The 15,057-nt window shown below is 44.4% G+C and overlaps 6 non-coding genes across 6 annotated transcripts; all 6 read left to right on the top strand.

Annotated features, from left to right (window-relative positions):
- Window positions 1-869: 869 nt before the first annotated feature.
- On the top strand, window positions 870-1,060 carry LOC141229205 (U2 spliceosomal RNA). Its single transcript, XR_012295935.1, has one exon. It is a non-coding gene; the product is annotated as a U2 spliceosomal RNA (small nuclear RNA).
- Window positions 1,061-2,175: 1,115 nt separating this feature from the next.
- On the top strand, window positions 2,176-2,366 carry LOC141229204 (U2 spliceosomal RNA). Its single transcript, XR_012295934.1, has one exon. It is a non-coding gene; the product is annotated as a U2 spliceosomal RNA (small nuclear RNA).
- A 1,115-nt stretch (window positions 2,367-3,481) lies between these two features.
- Window positions 3,482-3,672, top strand: LOC141229104 (U2 spliceosomal RNA). Its single transcript, XR_012295857.1, has one exon. It is a non-coding gene; the product is annotated as a U2 spliceosomal RNA (small nuclear RNA).
- Window positions 3,673-9,827: 6,155 nt separating this feature from the next.
- LOC141229156 (U2 spliceosomal RNA) lies at window positions 9,828-10,017 on the top strand. Its single transcript, XR_012295901.1, has one exon. It is a non-coding gene; the product is annotated as a U2 spliceosomal RNA (small nuclear RNA).
- A 1,118-nt stretch (window positions 10,018-11,135) lies between these two features.
- On the top strand, window positions 11,136-11,326 carry LOC141229203 (U2 spliceosomal RNA). The gene has a single exon (XR_012295933.1). It is a non-coding gene; the product is annotated as a U2 spliceosomal RNA (small nuclear RNA).
- Window positions 11,327-12,447: 1,121 nt separating this feature from the next.
- Window positions 12,448-12,638, top strand: LOC141229202 (U2 spliceosomal RNA). Its single transcript, XR_012295932.1, has one exon. It is a non-coding gene; the product is annotated as a U2 spliceosomal RNA (small nuclear RNA).
- The last annotated feature ends 2,419 nt before the right edge of the window (window positions 12,639-15,057 follow it).

Genomic DNA, 15,057 nt, shown 5'->3' with positions numbered 1-15,057 from the left:
GGATAAACAGACATATTAGGCAAGCATTTTGGAGCTTTCACCTAAATAACTACAGGTGGTGAGATAAGCTGCACAATATAATTGACCTTTCAGTATATTGTTGCACACACACCATCTATTTAGCAAATGCCCTTGTTATCAACAGCAGCCTTTTAAACTCACCTGAGCTAACAGGTATGTGCGCTGGTTACTCTGCTGCGCTTAAAATTTCTTTTTTGGTTTGCTACAATGCCTTTTCTGAAACGTTGTCTCCTTCTGCTGGAACACTGACTTCTTTCATTTAATGCCTGCAGACTATAAAAGAGAACCCAACCCAAAAAGTTTGGTTGATTAGTCTGTGGCATTCTGTTAAACTGTTGCTTATGGCGGTCTCTGTGAGCTTCTCAGCGACATTCAGCCAGCCAGGTATCCTGCCTGCAGTAGATGGAATGTGGCAATGGAACGCTGGCTGCGCGTGTCATAATAGGCTCTGAGCCTTTATATACCTGTGCACAGCAGCAGCCACCTTCAGTCTGCTGCTGGACAGCCAGCAGCAGCAGCAGCAGGAGAGGTATGTAATCAGGAGCCCTCCTGCTAAGGGTAGACAGCTGCTCGTTCCACCCCACCCCCCGCCTTAATTGGTTCTCCTCCCTTCCAAGGGTGTTGAGGCGGGTGGGAACAGCAGGGGGTGAAGGTGCTGTGTTTAAAGAGGTGGAGTTATGCAGATCTAAAACGCGTGGATTGCAGCAGCAGCAAGCCGAAAAGTGCAGGCATGTAAGGGATCTAGAGGTTGACAACATGTCTTCTTAACGGGAGTCCAGGAGCTCATCTCCACAAATGGACTTTTCAGGATCCTTGGGTGGCTCCGTAGTTTGAAACCAATTCTGGTTATCGCTTCTCGGCCTTTTGGCTAAGATCAAGTGTAGTATCTGTTCTTATCAGTTTAATATCTGATACGTCCCCTATCTGGGGACCATATATTAAATGGATTTTTAGAACAGGGAGATGGAAAAAGAGCTTGCTCTGTCCACTCCACGCATTGACCTGGTATTGCAGTATCTCCAGGACCGGTGCACCCCTTCTTTAATGCAGTTTCTAAAATCAGAAAGAATTGAATTCAATGTTTTTTGTTCATTTTGCTTGTTTGTCGGATTTGGGGATGGACTCTTTGGCTTTGCTTTTCTTCTCCTCATTGGATTTTTCATGTTCAAAGTTGCAGAAGCCAGATTACAAGCTCATTTTGGTTCAACTTCAGCAACTGTGCATTGCATTGCCATGTAATGTGATGCAATGCTATCTTTCTAGCTCTCCCTTTTTACTTCCTTTTGGATAAACAGACATATTAGGCAAGCATTTTGAAGCTTTCACCTAAATAACTACAGGTGGTGAGATAAGCTGCACAATATAATTGACCTTTCAGTATATTGTTGCACACACACCATCTATTTAGCAAATGCCCTTGTTATCAACAGCAGCCTTTTAAACTCACCTGAGCTAACAGGTATGTGCGCTGGTTACTCTGCTGCGCTTAAAATTTCTTTTTTGGTTTGCTACAATGCCTTTTCTGAAACGTTGTCTCCTTCTGCTGGAACACTGACTTCTTTCATTTAATGCCTGCAGACTATAAAAGAGAACCCAACCCAAAAAGTTTGGTTGATTAGTCTGTGGCATTCTGTTAAACTGTTGCTTATGGCGGTCTCTGTGAGCTTCTCAGCGACATTCAGCCAGCCAGGTATCCTGCCTGCAGTAGATGGAATGTGGCAATGGAACGCTGGCTGCGCGTGTCATAATAGGCTCTGAGCCTTTATATACCTGTGCACAGCAGCAGCCACCTTCAGTCTGCTGCTGGACAGCCAGCAGCAGCAGCAGCAGGAGAGGTATGTAATCAGGAGCCCTCCTGCTAAGGGTAGACAGCTGCTCGTTCCACCCCACCCCCCGCCTTAATTGGTTCTCCTCCCTTCCAACGGTGTTGAGGCGGGTGGGAACAGCAGGGGGTGAAGGTGCTGTGTTTAAAGAGGTGGAGTTATGCAGATCTAAAACGCGTGGATTGCAGCAGCAGCAAGCCGAAAAGTGCAGGCATGTAAGGGATCTAGAGGTTGACAACATGTCTTCTTAACGGGAGTCCAGGAGCTCATCTCCACAAATGGACTTTTCAGGATCCTTGGGTGGCTCCGTAGTTTGAAACCAATTCTGGTTATCGCTTCTCGGCCTTTTGGCTAAGATCAAGTGTAGTATCTGTTCTTATCAGTTTAATATCTGATACGTCCCCTATCTGGGGACCATATATTAAATGGATTTTTAGAACAGGGAGATGGAAAAAGAGCTTGCTCTGTCCACTCCACGCATTGACCTGGTATTGCAGTATCTCCAGGACCGGTGCACCCCTTCTTTAATGCAGTTTCTAAAATCAGAAAGAATTGAATTCAATGTTTTTTGTTCATTTTGCTTGTTTGTCGGATTTGGGGATGGACTCTTTGGCTTTGCTTTTCTTCTCCTCATTGGATTTTTCATGTTCAAAGTTGCAGAAGCCAGATTACAAGCTCATTTTGGTTCAACTTCAGCAACTGTGCATTGCATTGCCATGTAATGTGATGCAATGCTATCTTTCTAGCTCTCCCTTTTTACTTCCTTTTGGATAAACAGACATATTAGGCAAGCATTTTGGAGCTTTCACCTAAATAACTACAGGTGGTGAGATAAGCTGCACAATATAATTGACCTTTCAGTATATTGTTGCACACACACCATCTATTTAGCAAATGCCCTTGTTATCAACAGCAGCCTTTTAAACTCACCTGAGCTAACAGGTATGTGCGCTGGTTACTCTGCTGCGCTTAAAATTTCTTTTTTGGTTTGCTACAATGCCTTTTCTGAAACGTTGTCTCCTTCTGCTGGAACACTGACTTCTTTCATTTAATGCCTGCAGACTATAAAAGAGAACCCAACCCAAAAAGTTTGGTTGATTAGTCTGTGGCATTCTGTTAAACTGTTGCTTATGGCGGTCTCTGTGAGCTTCTCAGCGACATTCAGCCAGCCAGGTATCCTGCCTGCAGTAGATGGAATGTGGCAATGGAACGCTGGCTGCGCGTGTCATAATAGGCTCTGAGCCTTTATATACCTGTGCACAGCAGCAGCCACCTTCAGTTTGCTGCTGGACAGCCAGCAGCAGCAGCAGCAGGAGAGGTATGTAATCAGGAGCCCTCCTGCTAAGGGTAGACAGCTGCTCGTTCCACCCCACCCCCCGCCTTAATTGGTTCTCCTCCCTTCCAACGGTGTTGAGGCGGGTGGGAACAGCAGGGGGTGAAGGTGCTGTGTTTAAAGAGGTGGAGTTATGCAGATCTAAAACGCGTGGATTGCAGCAGCAGCAAGCCGAAAAGTGCAGGCATGTAAGGGATCTAGAGGTTGACAACATGTCTTCTTAACGGGAGTCCAGGAGCTCATCTCCACAAATGGACTTTTCAGGATCCTTGGGTGGCTCCGTAGTTTGAAACCAATTCTGGTTATCGCTTCTCGGCCTTTTGGCTAGGATCAAGTGTAGTATCTGTTCTTATCAGTTTAATATCTGATACGTCCCCTATCTGGGGACCATATATTAAATGGATTTTTAGAACAGGGAGATGGAAAAAGAGCTTGCTCTGTCCACTCCACGCATTGACCTGGTATTGCAGTATCTCCAGGACCGGTGCACCCCTTCTTTAATGCAGTTTCTAAAATCAGAAAGAATTGAATTCAATGTTTTTTGTTCATTTTGCTTGTTTGTCGGATTTGGGGATGGACTCTTTGGCTTTGCTTTTCTTCTCCTCATTGGATTTTTCATGTTCAAAGTTGCAGAAGCCAGATTACAAGCTCATTTTGGTTCAACTTCAGCAACTGTGCATTGCATTGCCATGTAATGTGATGCAATGCTATCTTTCTAGCTCTCCCTTTTTACTTCCTTTTGGATAAACAGACATATTAGGCAAGCATTTTGGAGCTTTCACCTAAATAACTACAGGTGGTGAGATAAGCTGCACAATATAATTGACCTTTCAGTATATTGTTGCACACACACCATCTATTTAGCAAATGCCCTTGTTATCAACAGCAGCCTTTTAAACTCACCTGAGCTAACAAGTATGTGCGCTGGTTACTCTGCTGCGCTTAAAATTTCTTTTTTGGTTTGCTACAATGCCTTTTCTGAAACGTTGTCTCCTTCTGCTGGAACACTGACTTCTTTCATTTAATGCCTGCAGACTATAAAAGAGAACCCAACCCAAAAAGTTTGGTTGATTAGTCTGTGGCATTCTGTTAAACTGTTGCTTATGGCGGTCTCTGTGAGCTTCTCAGCGACATTCAGCCAGCCAGGTATCCTGCCTGCAGTAGATGGAATGTGGCAATGGAACGCTGGCTGCGCGTGTCATAATAGGCTCTGAGCCTTTATATACCTGTGCACAGCAGCAGCCACCTTCAGTCTGCTGCTGGACAGCCAGCAGCAGCAGCAGCAGGAGAGGTATGTAATCAGGAGCCCTCCTGCTAAGGGTAGACAGCTGCTCGTTCCACCCCACCCCCCGCCTTAATTGGTTCTCCTCCCTTCCAACGGTGTTGAGGCGGGTGGGAACAGCAGGGGGTGAAGGTGCTGTGTTTAAAGAGGTGGAGTTATGCAGATCTAAAACGCGTGGATTGCAGCAGCAGCAAGCCGAAAAGTGCAGGCATGTAAGGGATCTAGAGGTTGACAACATGTCTTCTTAACGGGAGTCCAGGAGCTCATCTCCACAAATGGACTTTTCAGGATCCTTGGGTGGCTCCGTAGTTTGAAACCAATTCTGGTTATCGCTTCTCGGCCTTTTGGCTGCGATCGTATGACTGTACCTTGATTGGTGCGAGTCTCCTGGAGGAATCCGGACCCTTTTGTGGAGGATTTTCTGCTTTTTCCTGTGGTATTCCATACCGACAGAATCCAAGATGTCTTTTGTGAAGAACACCATCCGTTTGTCCGTGGATCCATCTGACCAGAACAAGAACAACGTGGTTTTCATTGTCCAAGACATCGTTGAAGGCAAAGCTGGAGCAAGACGTTCTGGGATCTTCAGTGTCAACGAATTTTCACGTCAAGGTAATTATGACGTTACCTTTATGGACCAGGATGTTTGCCTTAATGTCTTTGAATGGCTCCGTGGTCACTCTAGTGACCCCTGCTTGGAAGGAGTTAGATGGGAACCTTTGTTTGGTCTGCAAGAAAAGGAGGTGACTGTGACTGTCTATAACCCTTTTACAGACCCTGAGCTGCTGGAGTGCTTCCTCTCTCGCTACTGTGAATATGTGCGGAAGGGAGTGAAGCAAGTCAATTGTCTAGGAATCTTTAACTGTCAGTATAAATTCCGTGTGAAATTGAAAAGGGATCCTGACAGTGTGGGGGGCTTTAGACACCCTCCATCAAATTTTTCCGTTGCAGGCCATAGAGGTTTCCTCTTTTACCCAGGCCAGCCCATGTTTTGCCGTAGATGCTTTTCTTTCGGACATACCATGGTAACATGCCTTAAAGGGCAGTGTTGCCGAAATTGCAGAAAGGAGGGGCATATGGCCAACCAGTGTCCAGAGGCCAAGTCCTGTGATGTCTGTGGGAGTAGTGATCACATGTATAAGGACTGTCCTATGAGTGCACCTAGACGTTCTGATAAAGAACAGAAGGAGGAGGAGCTGGAGAGGAGGCAGATGGCAAGCGCACTGAAAGTGCTGGAAAGATTGGAGAGGGAGGAGAGAGAGGGAAGGAGGCGGGAAACTGGTAGAGCCTCTCCCTCTACGGCGCCAGAGGAGGTGTCCCTGAGACCATGTTCTTCTTCTGCTGAAGAAATGAGGAAGAAGCGGAGGGAAGAAAAGGAGTTCTGGAGGGAAGTGGCAAAGGTGGAGAAAAAGGCAGTGTCTGCGAGAATATCTAGGAAAGTGGTGGAAGCAGAGCTGCCTGAGATGATGACTTTTGGAGAGGCAATGGACGCAACAGGATGTGAAGTGCAAATCTCGGAACCCGACAGTCCTGAACACCCTTCGGGTCCTGAAAACATTGAAGATTTTTCTTCGGAGGATGATAGGGGTGCAAAGAAGAGTCGTAGGGAGGATGGTGGGGGCAGTGATGATGCAGATTTTAGTGAGCCTCAGAGGAAGATCAGAACTGCCAGAATGAGGAGTGTGGCTGGTGAAGCCAGCGGGTCGGAAACCAGCTGTTCTGTTCTGATGGCGGAGGAGGATAGTGGTGGTGCTGGATAGTGTCACCATATAATATTGTAAATGTTTTTTCTTTTTGTCCTCTTGTGAGCTTTGGTTTAGGCCAAAGGCTATTTCTTTGTGTAATTGGTGAAGGAGTAGAAGTATTATGGGATTTACCATAGTGTCCCAAAACGTAAGAGTGTTTAAAAGTAAAGTAAGAAGAGCTGCTATTTTTGAGTTTTTAGCTATGCAAAATGCATCTATTTTTTGTTTACAAGAATGTGGGGTAGTGGATGGTGTGAAAGGGGATGAATGGTCTTATGGAGCGTCTGTGTGGTCGGGGAGTGCATGTAATAAGAATGATGGTGTGGGTATTTTGGTTAAAGGAAGGGAGGTTGTTTTGAGTGATTATTTGGTTATTGAGGTGGGGAGATGTATCCTTGCTAATTTTGTATACAAGAATGTAAAGTTTTGTGTTATTAATGTTTATGCGCCAGTTGAAAAAAATGAGCGCAAAAATTTATTTGAAAAAATTAAGCTTTTTGTTCCAGGAAGAATACCTGTGGTAATTGTGGGTGATATGAACTGTGATGTGGGGAGAGTGAATGTGGATGTGTCTGGGAAAGCATTATTGGAGTTAGTGAATGATTTTGGGTTGTGTGATATACAGCGCGTGTGTAACATGAATCCTTTGTTGAACACTTTCTTTTCTGAGAGTGGTAGGGTACAATCCAGATTGGATTATTGTTTTATTTCTAAAAATATGGTTTCTGTTAATTATAGGCAGGAAAACGTTCTTTTTTCAGATCATGTGTGTATGTTGTGTGAGTTGGATATAAAAGTTGATGGAGTGTTTGGGAGAGGATTGTGGAAGTTAAATGTTAAACTGTTAGAGAATGAAGATGTGAGAAAGGAGTATGAAAGGCGGTATGAAGAATGGTGTAAGCATAAAAATGAGTTTGGGAATGTTTGTGAGTGGTGGGACTGGGTGAAGAAACAAACAAAAATGTTCTTTAAAAATTTAGGATACAAGTATGCAGCAATTAAAAGAGAGAGTTTTGTTAAACTGAACGCGCGGTTGAGCGTTTTGTATAAGTTAAGGAAAGGAGGAGTTGAGGTGGAGGAGGATATTTTAGAGGTAAAAAAGGAGATTAGTGAGTTTTTGTTGGAGAGAGGGAGAAGCATAGTGTTTAGGGCAAAGATTGATAAGATGGAGCAGGATGAGAAATGTTCTCGGTTTTTCTTTAAAAAAGTTTTTGGAAAGAAACAGAGTATGAGCGTGGTGTATGGAGCAGATGGAAGTGAGGTGAGTGGAGAGGATATGTGTGAAGAGGTGGCTAAGTTTTATGAGGATCTGTATGCAGTGAAACAGAGGGATGAATGTTTGGAGAATGATGTTTTGAGTGTGTTAGAGAGTAAGTTGAGTGAAGCAGAAAGAGAGAGAGTGATGGGTGAGGTGACTGGTGATGAGGTATGGAAGGTTATGTGTAGTATGGCTTTGAATAAGACGCCGGGGGAGGATGGCCTCCCAGTAGAATTTTATCGTGTGATGTGGGGTGTGATTGGTAAGGACTTTGTGGATGTATGTAAGTATATGTGGGGAAACATGGAGGTGACTGAGAGTATGCGTGCAGGTTTGGTTGTGTTAATTCCTAAGAAAGGGGATTTGAAAAGTCTGAGGAATTGGAGGCCAATAACGTTACTTAATTGTGATTATAAAATCTATGCAAAACTTATGGCTAATAGGATGCGTGATGTGATAGAGAGTGTGATTGGGGATGAGCAGTGTTGTGCGGTACCTGGGAGGCGGATTCATGAGTGTGTGTGTATGTTAAGAGATTGTCTATGGGATTGCATGGGTCGTAAGAAGAGTGTATTTTTGTTAAGTTTGGATTTTGAAAAGGCTTATGATAGGTTGTCGCATGGTTTTTTGTTCAGAGTGTTGTTAAAAATGGGTTTTCCGGCTGATTTTGTTGGGCGAGTGAGAAGTTTGTATGCGGGTGTTTATAGCTGTGTTTTAATGAATGGGTATGTGGGTAGGAAAGTGAATGTGTTTTCGGGTGTGCGACAGGGGTGTCCTTTGTCCCCTGTAGCATTTATTTGTGCAATTGAGCCATTGTTGTGTATGCTGAGGAAAGATAAGGTAATTCGTGGTGTGCAAGTGCCGGGAGGTGGAGGAAAAGAATGGAAGGTGAGTGGTTATATGGATGACGTGTGTGTATTATGTGATTCTGAATGTTCGGTGAGGCGGGTGAAGTTGTTAGTGTCTATTTTTTGTGGTGCATCTGCGTTTAAAGTGAATTGGGAAAAGAGTGAGTGTAAGGGTTTTGGAGGCGGAAGTTTAAGTAGGGATGTAGGTGTGAATGTAGTGAATGGACCTATTAAAGTTTTGGGTGTGAAGTTTTCAGAGAGTTTGGATGGGAAAGAAAGTTGGGATGATGCGAAAGGAAAAGTTGAGCAGAAGTTGAATTTTTGGAAATTGAGGAGTTTATCCTTTTTTGGGAAGATTTTAATTGTTAAGAGTGTGGTGTTGCCAATATTTTTATATATTGCGGTAGTATTTCCACCAGGATATATGTGTATGAGAAGCTTGAATAGAATTTTATTTGTTTTTTTGTGGAACTCGAAAATGGAGAGAGCTAGGAGAGAAATTTTGGTTAAAAGAGTGGAAAAAGGTGGTTTGGGTTTTCCGAATTTGGACGTGTTTTTTGGTGTGAATATCGTTGTGTTTGTTTTGAAAGTGATTAGGGCGGATGGAAAGTTTTCATCTATGTGTAGGTATTTATTTGGAGCGTATTTGTTTCGTTTAAAGTGGCAAGAAAGGGATTTGCGATGTCCGATTGCTTTTGAGGTGCCTGTATGGTATGTGTGGGTTTATAAGTTTTTGGTGAGGTATGAACTGTGTGATGCAGATGTGAGATTGCTGGAGAATAAGAAGGCTGTGTATAGGATGATTGAATGTAGAGAGGTAGAATGTGGAATAAATATGGTTAGGGGTGGTGATGTGCAGAAGGTTTGGAAGAAAGTGCGGATGAGTGGTATGACCAACAAACAGAGTGAAGTTGTGTGGCAGTCTTTACATGGAGTATTACCTGTGAGAGAGTTTCAGAGGAATAGAGGTTTGGTGAGGAGTGAAATGTGTCCAAGAAATGGCTGTGGTGGAAGGGAAAGTGTGTTGCATGTTTTTTGGAATTGCCAGTATGCTAGAGATGTGATTGGGAGAATGGGGCCTTTGTGTAAAGAATTGTGTGGTGTGAATTTGTTGTCTTTTGAGTTGTTTATGTTTGGTTTGGGAATATGTGATGGGACGAAGGAAAGAGTCTTGTGGTTGATGCTTGCATGTATAAAGGAAGTGTTATGGGATGTGAGGAATGTGTATGTGTTTAAAAGGAAGGAAATTGCTGTAAAGGATAGTGTGAAGGTGATTTTGGGGAAGATGTATGTGTGTTTCCTATGGGACAAAAAGAGGAGAGGGGAAGTGGATGCGGAGGGAATATGGAAAGATAAAAAGTGGAGATATATTTTTAGTACCTCTTGATTTTTGTTATTGTTGTTTTGAAATATGAAATAAATATTTCCGATGATGATGGGGACAGCAAATTGCGTATTGGATTTGACGCAGCTGTTTTGATGGAATTTTCCTTTGTCTGGTTTCCATAGACTGTGGAATTTCCTCGTCTGAGGAGAAAAAAAAAAAAAAAAAAATCTGTTCTTATCAGTTTAATATCTGATACGTCCCCTATCTGGGGACCATATATTAAATGGATTTTTAGAACAGGGAGATGGAAAAAGAGCTTGCTCTGTCCACTCCACGCATTGACCTGGTATTGCAGTATCTCCAGGACCGGTGCACCCCTTGTTTAATGCAGTTTCTAAAATCAGAAAGAATTGAATTCAATGTTTTTTGTTCATTTTGCTTGTTTGTCGGATTTTGGGATGGACTCTTTGGCTTTGCTTTTCTTCTCCTCATTGGATTTTTCATGTTCAAAGTTGCAGAAGCCAGATTACAAGCTCATTTTGGTTCAACCTCAGCAACTGTGCATTGCATTGCCATGTAATGTAATGAAATGCTATCTTTCTAGCTCTCCCTTTTTACTTCCTTTTGGATAAACAGACATATTAGGCAAGCATTTTGGAGCTTTCACCTAAATAACTACAGGTGGTGAGATAAGCTGCACAATATAATTGACCTTTCAGTATATTGTTGCACACACACCATCTATTTAGCAAATGCCCTTGTTATCAACAGCAGCCTTTTAAACTCACCTGAGCTAACAGGTATGTGCGCTGGTTACTCTGCTGCGCTTAAAATTTCTGTTTGGGTTTGCTACAATGCCTTTTCTGAAACGTTGTCTCCCTCTGCTGGAACACTGACTTCTTTCATTTAATGCCTGCAGACTATAAAAGAGAACCCAACCCAAAAAGTTTGGTTGATTAGTCTGTGGCATTCTGTTAAACTGTTGCTTATGGCGGTCTCTGTGAGCTTCTCAGCGACATTCAGCCAGCCAGGTATCCTGCCTGCAGTAGATGGAATGTGGCAATGGAACGCTGGCTGCGCGTGTCATAATAGGCTCTGAGCCTTTATATACCTGTGCACAGCAGCAGCCACCTTCAGTCTGCTGCTGGACAGCCAGCAGCAGCAGCAGCAGCAGGAGAGGTATGTAATCAGCAGCCCTCCTGCTAAGGGTAGACAGCTGCTCGTTCCACCCCACCCCCCGCCTTAATTGGTTCTCCTCCCTTCCAACGGTGTTGAGGCGGGTGGGAACAGCAGGGGGTGAAGGTGCTGTGTTTAAAGAGGTGGAGTTATGCAGATCTAAAATGCGTGGATTGCAGCAGCAGCAAGCCGAAAAGTGCAGTCATGTAAGGGATCTAGAGGTTGACAACATGTCTTCTTAACGGGAGTCCAGGAGCTCATCTCCACAAATGGACTTTTCAGGATCCTTGGGTGGCTCCGTAGTTTGAAACCAATTCTGGTTATCGCTTCTCGGCCTTTTGGCTAAGATCAAGTGTAGTATCTGTTCTTATCAGTTTAATATCTGATACGTCCCCTATCTGGGGACCATATATTAAATGGATTTTTAGAACAGGGAGATGGAAAAAGAGCTTGCTCTGTCCACTCCACGCATTGACCTGGTATTGCAGTATCTCCAGGACCGGTGCACCCCTTCTTTAATGCAGTTTCTAAAATCAGAAAGAATTGAATTCAATGTTTTTTGTTCATTTTGCTTGTTTGTCGGATTTTGGGATGGACTCTTTGGCTTTGCTTTTCTTCTCCTCATTGGATTTTTCATGTTCAAAGTTGCAGAAGCCAGATTACAAGCTCATTTTGGTTCAACTTCAGCAACTGTGCATTGCATTGCCATGTAATGTAATGAAATGCTATCTTTCTAGCTCTCCCTTTTTACTTCCTTTTGGATAAACAGACATATTAGGCAAGCATTTTGGAGCTTTCACCTAAATAACTACAGGTGGTGAGATAAGCTGCACAATATAATTGACCTTTCAGTATATTGTTGCACACACACCATCTATTTAGCAAATGCCCTTGTTATCAACAGCAGCCTTTTAAACTCACCTGAGCTAACAGGTATGTGCGCTGGTTACTCTGCTGCGCTTAAAATTTCTTTTTTGGTTTGCTACAATGCCTTTTCTGAAACGTTGTCTCCCTCTGCTGGAACACTGACTTCTTTCATTTAATGCCTGCAGACTATAAAAGAGAACCCAACCCAAAAAGTTTGGTTGATTAGTCTGTAGCATTCTGTTAAACTGTTGCTTATGGCGGTCTCTGTGAGCTTCTCAGCGACATTCAGCCAGCCAGGTATCCTGCCTGCAGTAGATGGAATGTGGCAATGGAACGCTGGCTGCGCGTGTCATAATAGGCTCTGAGCCTTTATATACCTGTGCACAGCAGCAGCCACCTTCAGTCTGCTGCTGGACAGCCAGCAGCAGCAGCAGCAGCAGCAGGAGAGGTATGTAATCAGGAGCCCTCCTGCTAAGGGTAGACAGCTGCTCGTTCCACCCCACCCCCCGCCTTAATTGGTTCTCCTCCCTTCCAACGGTGTTGAGGCGGGTGGGAACAGCAGGGGGTGAAGGTGCTGTGTTTAAAGAGGTGGAGTTATGCAGATCTAAAATGCGTGGATTGCAGCAGCAGCAAGCCGAAAAGTGCAGGCATGTAAGGGATCTAGAGGTTGACAACATGTCTTCTTAACGGGAGTCCAGGAGCTCATCTCCACAAATGGACTTTTCAGGATCCTTGGGTGGCTCCGTAGTTTGAAACCAATTCTGGTTATCGCTTCTCGGCCTTTTGGCTAAGATCAAGTGTAGTATCTGTTCTTATCAGTTTAATATCTGATACGTCCCCTATCTGGGGACCATATATTAAATGGATTTTTAGAACAGGGAGATGGAAAAAGAGCTTGCTCTGTCCACTCCACGCATTGACCTGGTATTGCAGTATCTCCAGGACCGGTGCACCCCTTCTTTAATGCAGTTTCTAAAATCAGAAAGAATTGAATTCAATGTTTTTTGTTCATTTTGCTTGTTTGTCGGATTTGGGGATGGACTCTTTGGCTTTGCTTTTCTTCTCCTCATTGGATTTTTCATGTTCAAAGTTGCAGAAGCCAGATTACAAGCTCATTTTGGTTCAACTTCAGCAACTGTGCATTGCATTGCCATGTAATGTGATGCAATGCTATCTTTCTAGCTCTCCCTTTTTACTTCCTTTTGGATAAACAGACATATTAGGCAAGCATTTTGGAGCTTTCACCTAAATAACTACAGGTGGTGAGATAAGCTGCACAATATAATTGACCTTTCAGTATATTGTTGCACACACACCATCTATTTAGCAAATGCCCTTGTTATCAACAGCAGCCTTTTAAACTCACCTGAGCTAACAGGTATGTGCGCTGGTTACTCTGCTGCGCTTAAAATTTCTTTTTTGGTTTGCTACAATGCCTTTTCTGAAACGTTGTCTCCTTCTGCTGGAACACTGACTTCTTTCATTTACTGCCTGCAGACTATAAAAGAGAACCCAACCCAAAAAGTTTGGTTGATTAGTCTGTGGCATTCTGTTAAACTGTTGCTTATGGCGGTCTCTATGAGCTTCTCAGCGACATTCAGCCAGCCAGGTATCCTGCCTGCAGTAGATGGAATGTGGCAATGGAACGCTGGCTGCGCGTGTCATAATAGGCTCTGAGCCTTTATATACCTGTGCACAGCAGCAGCCACCTTCAGTCTGCTGCTGGACAGCCAGCAGCAGCAGCAGCAGGAGAGGTATGTAATCAGGAGCCCTCCTGCTAAGGGTAGACAGCTGCTCGTTCCACCCCACCCCCCGCCTTAATTGGTTCTCCTCCCTTCCAACGGTGTTGAGGCGGGTGGGAACAGCAGGGGGTGAAGGTGCTGTGTTTAAAGAGGTGGAGTTATGCAGATCTAAAACGCGTGGATTGCAGCAGCAGCAAGCCGAAAAGTGCAGGCATGTAAGGGATCTAGAGGTTGACAACATGTCTTCTTAACGGGAGTCCAGGAGCTCATCTCCACAAATGGACTTTTCAGGATCCTTGGGTGGCTCCGTAGTTTGAAACCAATTCTGGTTATCGCTTCTCGGCCTTTTGGCTGCGATCGTATGACTGTACCTTGATTGGTGCGAGTCTCCTGGAGGAATCCGGACCCTTTTGTGGAGGATTTTCTGCTTTTTCCTGTGGTATTCCATACCGACAGAATCCAAGATGTCTTTTGTGAAGAACACCATCCGTTTGTCCGTGGATCCATCTGACCAGAACAAGAACAACGTGGTTTTCATTGTCCAAGACATCGTTGAAGGCAAAGCTGGAGCAAGACGTTCTGGGATCTTCAGTGTCAACGAATTTTCACGTCAAGGTAATTATGACGTTACCTTTATGGACCAGGATGTTTGCCTTAATGTCTTTGAATGGCTCCGTGGTCACTCTAGTGACCCCTGCTTGGAAGGAGTTAGATGGGAACCTTTGTTTGGTCTGCAAGAAAAGGAGGTGACTGTGACTGTCTATAACCCTTTTACAGACCCTGAGCTGCTGGAGTGCTTCCTCTCTCGCTACTGTGAATATGTGCGGAAGGGAGTGAAGCAAGTCAATTGTCTAGGAATCTTTAACTGTCAGTATAAATTCCGTGTGAAATTGAAAAGGGATCCTGACAGTGTGGGGGGCTTTAGACACCCTCCATCAAATTTTTCCGTTGCAGGCCATAGAGGTTTCCTCTTTTACCCAGGCCAGCCCATGTTTTGCCGTAGATGCTTTTCTTTCGGACATACCATGGTAACATGCCTTAAAGGGCAGTGTTGCCGAAATTGCAGAAAGGAGGGGCATATGGCCAACCAGTGTCCAGAGGCCAAGTCCTGTGATGTCTGTGGGAGTAGTGATCACATGTATAAGGACTGTCCTATGAGTGCACCTAGACGTTCTGATAAAGAACAGAAGGAGGAGGAGCTGGAGAGGAGGCAGATGGCAAGCGCACTGAAAGTGCTGGAAAGATTGGAGAGGGAGGAGAGAGAGGGAAGGAGGCGGGAAACTGGTAGAGCCTCTCCCTCTACGGCGCCAGAGGAGGTGTCCCTGAGACCATGTTCTTCTTCTGCTGAAGAAATGAGGAAGAAGCGGAGGGAAGAAAAGGAGTTCTGGAGGGAAGTGGCAAAGGTGGAGAAAAAGGCAGTGTCTGCGAGAATATCTAGGAAAGTGGTGGAAGCAGAGCTGCCTGAGATGATGACTTTTGGAGAGGCAATGGACGCAACAGGATGTGAAGTGCAAATCTCGGAACCCGACAGTCCTGAACACCCTTCGGGTCCTGAAAACATTGAAGATTTTTCTTCGGAGGATGATAGGGGTGCAAAGAAGAGTCGTAGGGAGGATGGTGGGGGCAGTGATGATG

The sequence above is a fragment of the Phyllobates terribilis genome, unplaced genomic scaffold (assembly GCF_046119375.1).
Source record: "Phyllobates terribilis strain yellow unplaced genomic scaffold, ASM4611937v1 Scaffold_455__1_contigs__length_1453912, whole genome shotgun sequence".
In the NCBI taxonomy this organism is placed as follows: Eukaryota; Metazoa; Chordata; class Amphibia; order Anura; family Dendrobatidae; genus Phyllobates; species Phyllobates terribilis.
Note: the sequence above shows the minus strand (reverse complement) of the source record. Positions and strands in the feature narration are given on the sequence as shown.